This window comes from Carassius carassius, chromosome 34, assembly GCF_963082965.1.
Source record: "Carassius carassius chromosome 34, fCarCar2.1, whole genome shotgun sequence".
NCBI lineage: Eukaryota > Metazoa > Chordata > Actinopteri > Cypriniformes > Cyprinidae > Carassius > Carassius carassius.
In genome coordinates, this window is record NC_081788.1 from 13,978,858 (window position 1) to 13,988,875 (window position 10,018).

The 10,018-nt window shown below is 42.6% G+C and overlaps 1 long non-coding RNA gene across 1 annotated transcript; it reads left to right on the forward strand.

Annotated features, from left to right (window-relative positions):
* Window positions 1-9,131: 9,131 nt before the first annotated feature.
* LOC132115159 (uncharacterized) lies at window positions 9,132-9,754 on the forward strand. Its single transcript, XR_009425428.1, has 3 exons — window positions 9,132-9,250; window positions 9,362-9,514; window positions 9,618-9,754. It is a non-coding gene; the product is annotated as an uncharacterized LOC132115159 (long non-coding RNA).
* The last annotated feature ends 264 nt before the right edge of the window (window positions 9,755-10,018 follow it).

A 10,018-nucleotide genomic window follows, 5' to 3' on the forward strand; every position in this document is an offset into this window, starting at 1 on the left:
TGCACACATGCAGCCCACGGTTACTCGCAGATATATCGAGTCCCACGGGACCCGCTCAGCCTCCCTCCAGTCGGTTAAGCGCCGGAACGGGGTCGAGGAAGAGCGATCTGCCCGCTGTGATCAGCGCGCTCCCCGCCTCAGATGCGCAGCACACTCGAGCGCCGCCATTGCCCAGTCAACAGAGCGCGTTTCGCATCCAGCCCTTAGCCATTCATGCAGATGCATGGTCAGTGCTTCCAGGGGTTTCGGATTGGGTGCTAGGCATTATAAAGAGAGGCTACTCGCTACAGTTTTCTCGACGCCCACCGTGCTTTTCAGCGCGCGTCGAAACTACGGTCAAAACAGAAGTAGCACACATACTTCGGGCCGAAATATCAAAACTGTTGAGCAAAGGGGCTGTAGAGCCTGTGTCTCAAAGCGAGGGGGGGCTGTACAGCAGATACTTTCTGGTGCCCAAGAGAGACGGGGGTCTCCGGCCCATACTGGATCTAAGACAGCTGAACAGGCATTGATGAAACGCAGTTTCAAAATGCTCACGACCAGGAAGCTCCTCGCGCAGATTCGCAGAGGGGACTGGTTCATGTCAATAGATCTGAAGGACGCGTATTTTCAAATACAGATAGCGTCAAACCACAGGCGATATTTGAGATTCGCCTTCGAGGGCCAGGAATACCAGTTTGCAGTCCTGCCATTCGGCTTGTCCGTAGCTCCTCGTACGTTTACGAGGTGCATGGATGCAGCGCTCGCTCCTCTTAGACTCAGAGGCACATGAGTGCTGAATTATTTGGACGACTGGCTGGTTCTGGCCCGATCATGAGCGGAGCTCATGGACCACAGAGCCGTTTTACTCGATCACCTCGAGAAGCTCGGCCTCAGTGTCAATTGGGTGAAGAGTTCGCTGAACCCCAGTCAGACGATCCTGTTTCTGGGTATAGTTCTGAACTCGTGTTCCATGACGGCGCGGCTGTCACCACAGCGCGCGATGGGCATTCAGCGTGCAGCGAGTTCTTTCCGCTGTGGCGCGACTGTGGCGCTCAAACACTGTCAAAAGATGCTGGGTTTCATGGCCTCAGCATCTCCGGTTCTGCGGCTGGGCCTGCTCCGCATGCGCCCCCTGCAGTTCTGGCTGAAGGCTCGGGTGCCGCGCAGAACGTGGGCGTCTGGCCGGCTGCATTTCAAGGTCGATCAGAGCTGTGTTGCGGCTCTAGCACCTTGGACAGCGAACGGCTGGTACCGATCAGGTGTAAGCCTGGGGACTTCCCCGAGTGTGAAAATGGTGTCGACGGACGCCTCCACTTCGGGATGGGGAGCGCTGCTCGAAGGCAGACCGTCCTTTGGCCTATGGTCAGAACGGGAAAAGCTCCATCATATCAACTGCCTGGAAATGCTGGCAGTGGAGAACGCGCTGACGCGCTTTTGTCCCCATATCAAGGATCACCACGTCATAGTCCGTTCGGACAACATGTCCGTGGTGTCCTACATAAATCGCCAGGTCGGTCTCGGGTCCCGAAACCTGTAGAGGCTGACGGAACGCCTCCTGATTTGGGCTCAGCGCAACGTGCGCTCGCTGAGAGCAGTGCATGTGCCTGGACTGCAGAATCTGGGTCCAGACAGGCTGTCCAGAGGCAATGTTCCTACGGGCGAATGGTCTCTACACCCGCAAACAGTCCGGCTGTTGTGGGAGAGATTTGGCATGGCGGAGGTGGACCTCTTTGTGTCCCACGAAAACGCTCACTGCCCCGCGTTCTTTTCCAAGAACGAAAGCGCGCTGTCACGGAGATGGCCGTGCTGCCCGCTTTATGCGTTCCCTCCCGTCTCCCTCCTTCCGCAGGTGATAGAACGGGTGAGAGAAACGAGATGTTCAATACTGCTTGTAGCACCTCTTTGGAAGAACCAACCATGGTTCCCAGATTTGATGCAGTTAGCAGATGTCGCCCCGTGGCCGGTACCGTTGAGGAGAGACCTCCTCTCGCAGGCCAGGGGCTCGATTTGGCACCCTCAACCGGAGTTGTGGTCCCTCTATGTATGGGCACTCAATGGTTACCCGCTGATCTCGCAGTGGGAGTGCTAAATACCATCACTCAGGCTAGAGCTCCGTCGACACGACGTCTGTATGCCTCGAAGTGGTCGGTGTTCTCCAGCTGGTGCACAGCTCGAGGTTATTCACCCCTTAGTTGTGAGGTGACGGAGGTCCTCTCCTTCCTTCAGGAGCTGTTGGATAAGGGCAGAGCCCCATCCACGCTCAAAGTTTATGTGGCTGCCATCGCGGCGTTTTCTGAAACGGCGTCCGGTCAGTCAATAGGAAGGAATGATTTAGTCATCCGGTTCCTCAGAGGAGCTAGGAGGCTGAATCCTCCCAGACCTCCGTCAGTCCCTATGTGGGACCTCGCGGCGGTTTTGGAGGCCTTGAAAGGTCCCCCTTTCAAGCCTATCCAATCGATTAGCCTTCAGCATCTGTCGTTCAAGACAGTATTCTTGTTGGCTCTCGCTTCTGTGAAGCGTGTGGGTGATTTGCACGCGCTCTCGGTGAGCCAGTCGTGCTTGGAGTTTGGGCCCAATGACTCAAGAGTCATACTCAAACCTAGGCACGGTTATGTGCCGAAATCCCTCAACACACCGTTTCGGGCTCAGGTTATTGCCCTGTCTGCCCTGCCGGTGTCAGGGGAGGATAGAGACTCGAGTCTTCTTTGCCCTGTCAGGGTTTTAAGAGCTTATGTGTCTCGCTCTGCTGCCTTTCGGCAGACGGAGCAGCTATTTGTCTCGTTCGGTGGGCGTTCCAAGGGAATGGCTGTTTCGAGACAGACTCTATCCAGATGGATAGTTGACGCCATAGCGTTAGCTTACGCTTCCAGGGGCCTTCAGTGCCCGTTGGGCGTCAGAGCACACTCCACAAGAGGCATCGCCTCGTCGTGGGCTTGGTCTACTGGGATCTCCTTGCAGGATATATGTATGGCGGCAGGTTGGGCCTCGCCGTCTACATTTATCAGGTTCTATAACCTGGAGGTTCCCACCTTGCAAGCAAGGCTGCTGTCGGTATAGGCGAATCAGGGCCCTGAGGGGAATTCTGAGTTCACGAGCGTTATGCGCTGCCGACTGTTATATGGGCAGTATTGCGTAAGACCCGCATTGCCACATTGGTCAGGCCTTGCCTCGGCTGTGTGACGTCATATTGCCGCATCTACGGATGCTGCTAGATATGGGACGGAGGGCTTTTTCCCTTTTCTGTCCTGGACTCTCTGTGAGTCCCTCAGGTGACTGTGCACTGTAAATCCTGGGCGTTGCTTCAGGTTTATTGGTGTGTGATCCCTGCGCGCACGGCGTTTTACATTGGGTTCCCGTAGCGTCTTAGCTAAGACGCAGTACGAGAGAGCTCTCGTAAGAGAACGTACTCGGTTACTAAACGTAACCTCGGTTCTCTCTAGAAGAGCGAACGAGTACTGCGTTCTCTGCCGTGCGCACGATTCACTCTGGTTCGCTTCGGCGATGAAATAAATCAGGTGAGTCAGCCTTTTCGAGCTCCTTTTATAGGTTGGGCCACACCCGTTTCGGCGGGAAGTGGCAAGAAGGGCGCGAAGCGCCCTTATTGGTCTGATGTTGCATCAGCCCACGCTCGATAGGCTGTGCAGTTGCCGCAGAACAAGCCAATGAGCGAACGAGCCGTCTCGCCTATGGCTGTGTACTGCTGCAAATGCGCTTTACAAAAATACAAAATTAAGGATAATTTTTTGCTTCAGTATTTCGTGAAAAGAGACTTTTCCCCGTAGCGTCTTAGCTAAGACGCAGTACTCGTTCGCTCTTCTAGAGAGAACCGAGGTTACGTTTAGTAACCGAGTACGTTTTCTAAACTGTCCTGAAGCAGCCTAGCTCTGTCTCCCTTATCAAACACACCCGATTCAACTCGTTAACTCATTAATAGAGACTTTAAGACCTGAAGTGGGCCAGAAAAGGTTAAGAGCTCTGCGTCATGTTCAGCAGCTGCAGTTCTTAAAACAGCAAAAATAACCTAATAACCCAGCTGTTGTGATGTCTGATAATCAAAGCACAAAAAAGAAGAAATCAATACCGTTTGTAGCTTTAAGGATTCATCTATATTTAATTTAGAATTTAGTGTTTCATAACTTTATAAAATTTCTGCATATTTCATAAATTCTGAAGGGCGCAGGTAAATCTGACATTTATTATATATGGGTTTATGTGAAGTTCACTTAAATTAGAAGGTTTTTTTCAAGTATAATAAATGTTCAAATTTATAGCTCTCAGTTAGTGCTCTGACATTTTTTAAAACATTTAAAAAATCTAAAACATTTATCTTTCCTTCTGATTGCCATCAAACCCTAACAAAGTAACAAAAGGATGAGATACATGTTTGGTGAGTGTTCAATTTCCTTTTAAAATACAGTACAGTACAGAGGCTTCACCTTACAAAAGAATGTCTGCAGTCAGATAGTCTGCAGACAGTCAGATCTCCTCTCTTAATAATAAAATATCACAAGCTAAGACTGGACACCAAATCAAGGTAAGACCAATTTAAAGCCCTTTTCATCCATTATGTTTAGTCAAACAACATATCAATTACAATATAAAGAATAGTGGAGTAATATGGTGACTCTGTTAAAGATGTGTACGTATAATTGCTTCACCAATCAACAAACTAAGTGTTGTCCCATTGTGTGATAAAATAAACATATTACAGATAAATCCATATTTTCCATGCGTTTATGGATAGCGCATTTTTACATACGTTTATGGAAATATTTTACTGTGATAACAGCATTGTGTTAGCTAAGCATTGTTTTACAGTACATAATGGCATCGGGGTACAATTATATTGAGATTAATATGTGTAACCACAGGCATCAATGTGCAAATTGATTATTCCAGAAGAATCAGTTTACATTGTTCCATTTAGTCAGAGCAAATAATTTAATAAATAATACATTTTGCTCGAATGCCATAGAAGGTCAGAATTTGTATTTTGAAGGCAGTGAATTGATTTACACAAGTGAAAAAATAAAAAAGCATTTTCCTTTGTTTGGTTATACTTATAACCAAAGTTGCATTATTAATTCACCCTCAGTATGAGTAATTCATAATGTTATTTTGCTTAAAAAGAAAGATATGAATATTACTCACTCAAAAAACACTTAATTTTTATTTTATTTTATTTTAGTCCTCTCCACCACACAGGCATGGCACCTGTTACAATGATACCGAGAATCATAATCATGTTGTATGTGACTTCATCATTGAAAATACAAAGCCTGAGTCATGCACAGACAGTGAGCAAGGAAATGCTTGGTGTAAATACATGGCAAACAACACTGGTAAGTACACTCAATAGAATGCAGTGGAGCAAGAAACTGCTGTTTTCCACATAGTTTGCATGTGCACTCTGTTAAACCACATTTTTAATCATGTTTGATTCAAAAACAATCTTTGCAGTTATTTGATGTATGCAAACTTTTCCGAATGAGCATGTTTTCAGTGATCACTGATAGAACTGTAGACACGCATTACTGATAAACTTCACAGCAGTTCTGTGTTTTTCCTCTAACTTCCAGCCACCTTACATGGATGAAATTGGAAACAACTTAAAACAAGAACGACAGTGTGAGTGTTAATAAAAGATGGGGCTATATTGTCCAATAATGAAATGATTATTCAATGATTAATCTAAAGAGCAACATATTTCATTACACATGATAAAAACAGGAACCATTTTGAGCTCAATATGTGCTGTGAAAATAACTGTTGAGAGAGAGAGAGAGAGAGAGAGAGAGAGAGAGAGAGAGAGAGAGAGAGAGAGAAAACAGAGGCATTATGCATTGAGATTTGATCAATTGGAAATTGAGGTGGAAAAGGTTTTCAACTAGATTTGTTTTTCATTTTGATGAAAGCATTTAAAAAACTAAAATGAGAGTTAGAACTATTTTAAAACTAAATATAGTAAGTCTAAGTAGGACATTTTTTACTAGTGTGGATTGTCATAGCAAATGAACTAGTAATACAGTGTTTTAAAGAAATATGATTGATGTTTAGTTTTTACTTAAGCAATAATATAAATTTAACAGCATTATTGGCAAGGTTTTTTTTTTTTTTTTTTACCAAAGAAATTTATTTTAACATGACCACAGGTTTTGTGTAAAGAAAATGAACGAATGCCTATTTTATTGGGATTATTCTCTCTTGATTTTTGGCAGCAAATTGGAAATCATTCAAATACTTGATCAGCATCAAAATAAATGCTTCAAGGCAAATGGTACAGGATCACCTGAGGACACTTCTTAAAGGATACTCCTTTCCATATAGCATCCGTCCAAATATCACCATAACCAATGTGAATCTCAATACAAGTAAGGCTATTTTGTAAAATTACTCCGCATCAGTCATAGTGCTAGTAGTAGATAACTAATAGAATAATACACATATGTAATTCATTAGTAAATAAATTGTAATCTGTGCCCAATGAAATATTAAGCTGTAATGAATGTTTTTCATGAGTTAAATTTTGTTAATTAATGGATTTGTTAATAAATTAGTTAAATATATAGTAGCCTACACTAAAATACTCAAAAAATTACAAATACCAGGAGAAAACACACAGACGTTAACTGTGTGCTATCATGGAGCATTACAAAATACTGGACATTACAAAATAAAGGATAATAAAAATGTGGTCTATTTTTGATAGCTCAACCTCTAAAACTGTTCAAATACTCAACTGACATAACAATTAAAGCACAAAGAGGAGCTGTGACAGAGCAATTGAGGGACCTGCTACACAAACAGAAATACCCTCTGTGCATCAAGAAAAGCTTGAAAATATCTACTGTTAACATCACCACAGGTAAGAAAAGTATATGAGGTGTTATGCCAATATGTCTACAATAGTCAAATTTTTTTTAAATAAAAAAATAAAAGTGTTTTCTTTAATATGTTTACAATTTGTTTAATTGTTAGTGTGTGCCTCAAATTCAAACAAAAGCCAGTGCAAATGTGAGAATCAATACGTTTGGTCCTCTGAACAATGCTCTAAACATGGTGTTTGTGGCCCCAATCATAATGACAACTGCAGATGCATCAATTCTCTTCCAACTGACGGGACGTTCTGCCGGCGACCACCTGGTAATGAAGTCGCTCTTTATTTCTAATCGAAACTGACTAGAGGTGTGATCCTAAAATCTGAAGCTGATTTTTACCAGTAGATAATTGTAGTTTTTTTCAACATTTGCAGCTCCACTAAAGTCGTTTAAATACACCATTGACATAAAAATCAATGCTTCAAGAGATGTTGTGATAGAGCGCTTGAGGGCTTTGATTCATGGACAGAAATTTCCCACATGTGTCAAAAAAGGCATAAAAATATCTGATGTGGACATCACTACAGGTAAGAGAAGTTTAAGAGATGTCATTTCTTTCTATCCACATTAATCTGAAAATGATTTCTAGATGGGTTCACCAGTAACAAAACAAATTATTTAATTTCTAGTCTGTCTCTCAAATGTGAACCAAACCCAGTGTAAGTGTGAGAATCAGTACGTTTGGTCCTCTGAACAATGCTCTAAACATGGTGTTTGTGGCCCCAATCATAATGACACCTGCAGATGCATCTCTTCTCTTCCAACTGACGGGACGTTCTGCCGGCAACCACCTGGTAATGAAGTCACTCTTTATTTCTAATCAAAACTGACTAGAGGTGTGATCCTAAAATCTGAAGCTGATTTTGACCAGTAGATAATTGTGGGTTTTTTTTTTTACATTTGCAGCTCCACTAAATTCGTTTAAATACTCCATTGACATAAAAATCAATGCTTCGAGAGATGTTGTGGTAGAGCGCTTGAGGGCTTTCATTCATGGACAGAAATTCCCCCAATGTGTCAAAAAAGGCATAAAAATCTCTGATGTGGACATCACTACAGGTAAGAGAAGTTTAAGAGATGTCATTTCATTCTATCCACATTAATCTGAAAATGATTTCTAGATGGGTTCACCAGTAACATAACAAATTGTTTAATTTCTAGTCTGTCTCTCAAATGTGAACCAAACCCAGTGTAAGTGTGAGAATCAGTACGTTTGGTCCTCTGAACAATGCTCTAAACATGGTGTTTGTGGCCCCAATCATAATGATACCTGCAAATGCATCAATTGTCTTCCAACTGACGGGACGTTCTGCCGGCGACCACCTGGTAATGAAGTCACTCTTTATTTCTAATCGAAACTGACTAGAGGTGTGATCCTAAAATCTGAAGCTGATTTTGACCAGTAGATAATTGTGGTTTTTTTTTTTTTACATTTGCAGCTCCACTAAATTCGTTTAAATACACCATTGACATAAAAATCAATGCTACAAGAGACATTGTGGTAGAGCGCTTGAGGGCTTTGATTCATGGACAGAAATTCCCAACATGTGTCAAAAAAGGCATAAAAATCTCTGGTGTGGACATCACTACAGGTAAGAGAAGTTTAAGAGATGTCATTTCATTATGTCCACATTAATCTGAAAATGATTTCTAGATGGGTTCACCAGTAACAAAACAAATTGTTTAATTTCTAGTCTGTCTCTCAAATGTGAACCAAACCCAGTGTAAGTGTGAGAATCAGTACGTTTGGTCCTCTGAACAATGCTCTAAAAATGGTGATTGTGGCCCCAAACATAATGACACCTGCAGATGCATCTCTTCTCTTCCAACTGAAGGGACGTTCTGCCGGCGACCACCTGGTAATGAAGTCGCTCTTTACTTCTAATCCAAGTTGACAACTGGCATGAAAATAAAAGTACAATGAAGTTTTTTACAGGTTCATTATTTTCATCTTTGCACATTTTTTGCAGCTCCTATGAAGTCGATTAAATACACCATTGACATAAAAATCAATGCTACAAGAGACGTTGTGATAGAGCTCTTGAGGGCTTTGATTCATGGACAGAAATTTCCCACATGTGTCAAAAAAGGCCTAAAAATATCTGGTGTGGACATCACTACAGGTAAGAGACGTATAAGAGGTGTAAAGCAATTCTATCCACATTAATCTGAAAATGATTTCTAGATGGGTTCAGCAGTATCCTAACAAATTGTTTAATTTCTAGTCTGTCTCTCAAATGTGAACCAAACCCAGTGTAAGTGTGAGAATCAGTACATTTGGTCCTCTGAACAATGCTCTAAAAATGGCGTTTGTGGCCCCAATCATAATGACACCTGCAGATGCATCACTTCTCTTCCAACTGACGGGACGTTCTGCCGGCGACCACCTGGTAATGAAGTCTCTCTTTACTTCTAATCCAAGTTGACAACTGGCATGAAAATAAAAGTACAATGAAGTTTTTTACAGGTTCATTATTTTCATCTTTGCACATTTTTTGCAGCTCCTCTGAAGTCGTTTAAATACTCCATTGACATAAAAATCAATGCTTCAAGAGATGTTGTGGTAGAGTGCTTGAGGGCTTTGATTCATGGACAGAAATTCCCCACATGTGTCAAAAAAGGCATAAAGATCTCTGGTGTGGACATCACTACAGGTAACAAAAGTATAAGAGGAATAATGCCATTCTCTTCCCATTAAAACAAAAAGTTATTTGTATATGTTTTCTCCAATATATTAACAATTTGTATGATTTTCAGTGTGTCTCTCAAATGTGAACCAAACCCAGTGTAAGTGTGAGAATCAGTACGTTTGGTCCTCTGAACAATGCTCTAAACATGGTGTTTGTGGCCCCAATCATAATGATACCTGCAAATGCATCAATTCTCTTCCAACTGACGGGACGTTCTGCCGGCGACCACTTGGTAATGAAGTCACTCATTATTTCTAATCAAAACTGACTAGAGGTGTGATCCTAAAATCTGACGCTGATTTTGACCAGTAGATAATTGTGGGGTTTTTTTTACATTTGCAGCTCCACTAAATTCGTTTAAATACACCATTGACATAAAAATCAATGCTTCAAGAGATGTTGTGATAGAGCGCTTGAGGGCTTTGATTCATGGACAGAAATTCCCCACATGTGTCAAAAAAGGCATAA